Consider the following 2924-nt stretch of genomic DNA (forward strand, 5'->3'; position numbering starts at 1 on the left):
ATATATATATATATATACAGGCTCCCTAGGAATCAATAATGAAAAAAGGTTGAGAAACACTCCTTTAAACCAATGAGAGGTGAGCTTATATCTGGACTTTTTGTTGCTGGTGTTGTTTAATGGGAGTTATGGCTCCCTAGCCCATATGGATTGTTTCTTCTGGTAGTGAGGAGATGATGCCTACACTCAGGCCACTTTCATAGATGGGATCCCTTCCTTTGCCGTATCTGCTATGCTCTAAAATGTACTCTTATCTATAGGTGTACAAGGCCTACACCTAGAACATTGCTAACGTTAGTAGCAGTAGTAATTTCATCGTCAAGGCAAAGTTCACCCCCTGGGCCATCATTTAGGATAATCAATACTAAATCAGGTATGTTCTATGCTAAATAATGCACTGACTGATATTCTTATTCTGATATTTTTGGTCATGAGACTCAGAAATTTAAGTCTCAGTCTTACATTGGCTAAACATTTGCTGATTTCCTAAGAAAAATCTTATTATAAAGACAAGGCAAAGGAAGCAAAAGATCCCTTTCTTATTTCTTAGCAAACCTGGGTTAGAGTTTTTGCTCGCTGTGTTTCCATTGCAGCTTGAGCGCTTACTCACTGAGGGACCTCCTCCACGTTGTACGATTTCTTTGTGCCTTGGTTTCCCCATAAGTAAATAGGAATAATAATAACACTTACCTTATAAGGTTGTTGGAGGCATTAAATGAAGTAGTGTATATAAGTATTTTGAACAGTGCTTGGTGTATAGGAAGTCCCAGATAAATAGTAGTCATTGCTAGCTACATTACGTTATTGTTATTATTCCTCACACATTGTCTTCAGCTTTGTTATAAATGCAGGTTCCAAACCTTCTTTTTTTATGGCATATTTTCATATAGCTCAGTTTTGGCTATATTATTACCTGTGGCAGACACTGTAGTGTGCTGGACACAACCCCATCTGCAACTTGCTCTCTCCTAGAAGCTTTCAGAGGTTTGATTAGGTATGCCTGTGTGACTCCATGAGCTCTAGGAGGAAACACTGGATGGAACACCAGGAAAAACTATTTCAAAGGACTATACTCAAAAACCATGGTTCTTTGGCATTTAGTTCTTCCTACCTTCTGCTTACCATCTGAAATGCAGATAGATTTTATTCCTGTTGGTGCAACAGCAAACTTTTGATTATGAGGCAACAACCATGATACCATCACTTTAAGAAAAGTGCAGCAGAATGATAAAAAGCTGTCAAATCCACAACAGTGTAGTTGGACACCTCCATCGCCCTAGACAGACTTCTTGATAGGTGGAAGAAACAATGCCGAGCTGTTGAAATTGCTGTTTTCTCTTGCTTGCAGGGAAGAGAAAGCATTCTATTTTTTATTTTTTTGAATTTTTTATTATTTCTCAATTCAAGTATAATTAACATACAGTGCTATATTAGTTTCAGGTGTACAATATAATAATTCAACAGTTTTAGGAATTTCTCAGTGCTCATTAAGATAAATGCACTCTTAATTTTTATCTGTTTCAGTCATTTCTCCACCCACCTCACCTCTGGGTAGCCACTAGCTTGTTCTCTATTTAAGAATCTGGTTTGTTGTCTCCTTTAATTAGAAGGAAAGCATTTTGAAATGATATACTATTTTTACCTATATGGAAATCTTTCTATAAATCTGAACGCTTTATAAATGTGAATGAAAAGTGAAAAAATATATATTTATAATCTACTGGTAAGAGGTATATTCCCAGAACATAGTAGTAGTGAAAGAAGTCTTTTAATTTCTTTCCCCAAAACTTATAAAACACAAGGATCACTCCATATGATACTAGAAAATAACCATTGGTTCTTTTTTAACTTTTATAACTTATTTTATTTTATTTTTTCTATCATGATTGAGATAAGTTTTCATATAACATAGTATAAGTGTAAGGTGCATAAAATAATGATTTGCTATATGTATACAGTGCAAAATAATTGCCACAATAATGTTAGTTAATATAGCCATCACCTCACACAGTGTTTGTGGGTGTGGTGAGAACTTTCAAGATTTACTCTCTTAGCAACTTCCAAATGTACAATAAAGTGTTAACTATAGTCACCATGCTATACATTACACCCCTAGAAATTATTCTTAAAACTAGAAGTTTGTACTCTTTGATCATTTTCACTTATTTCTTCTCACCACCCCCTTCCTGATGCACCATTCCTGGCAGTCACCAATCTCCTCTCTGTTTCTATAAGTTCCGTTTTTTTTAGACTCCACATATAAGTGAGCTAATACAGTATTTGTCTTTTTCTGACTTATTTCATGTAAAATAATGCCTTTAAAGTCCATTCATGTTGTCACGAATGGCAGGATTTCCTTTTTGTTATGGCTGAATATTAGTCACATATATATACATGACTAGTATATATATATAATCAGTTGCATTTTGGGGTGCCGGGGTGGTGCAGTAGGTGATCCAGCTCTTGGTTTTGGCCCAGGTTGTGATCTGGGGTCGTAAGATTGAGCCCTGTGTTGAGGTCTGTGCTCAGCATAGAGTTTGCTTGAGATTCTCTCTCCCTCACCCTCTGCTCCTCCCCCTGTTCTTTCTCTCTCTAAAATAAATAAATCTTAAAAAAAAAATCAGTTGCATTTCTATACACTGACAATGAATTACCTAAAAAAGAAATAAAGAAAACAATCCAATTAAAAACAGCAATAAACAATGCAGCACTAAGGAATAAACTTAACCAAGGAAGTGAAAGAGTTATACACTGAAAACTGTGAGATATTGCTGAAAGAAATTGAAGATGACACAAATCCTAGAACTTCTGCTTATACTGTAGTTGTAAGGAGGGTTGGAGAGATGGGATCTGGCTTCCATACTGGGAGGTGGGCCTTACCTCCCATGAAGATTCATATATGGAAGGGCATTTTCCAAACATGG

The 2924-nt window shown here is 35.9% G+C and overlaps 1 long non-coding RNA gene across 2 annotated transcripts in view; it reads left to right on the top strand.

Annotated features, from left to right (window-relative positions):
- Positions 1–2924, top strand: part of LOC121104414 — a 46051-nt gene that overhangs the window by 33368 nt on the left and 9759 nt on the right. The gene's annotated exons all lie outside the window — the stretch shown is intronic.

This window comes from Ursus maritimus, unplaced genomic scaffold (genome assembly GCF_017311325.1).
Source record: "Ursus maritimus isolate PB19 unplaced genomic scaffold, ASM1731132v1 scaffold_21, whole genome shotgun sequence".
NCBI classification, from domain to species: Eukaryota; Metazoa; Chordata; class Mammalia; order Carnivora; family Ursidae; genus Ursus; species Ursus maritimus.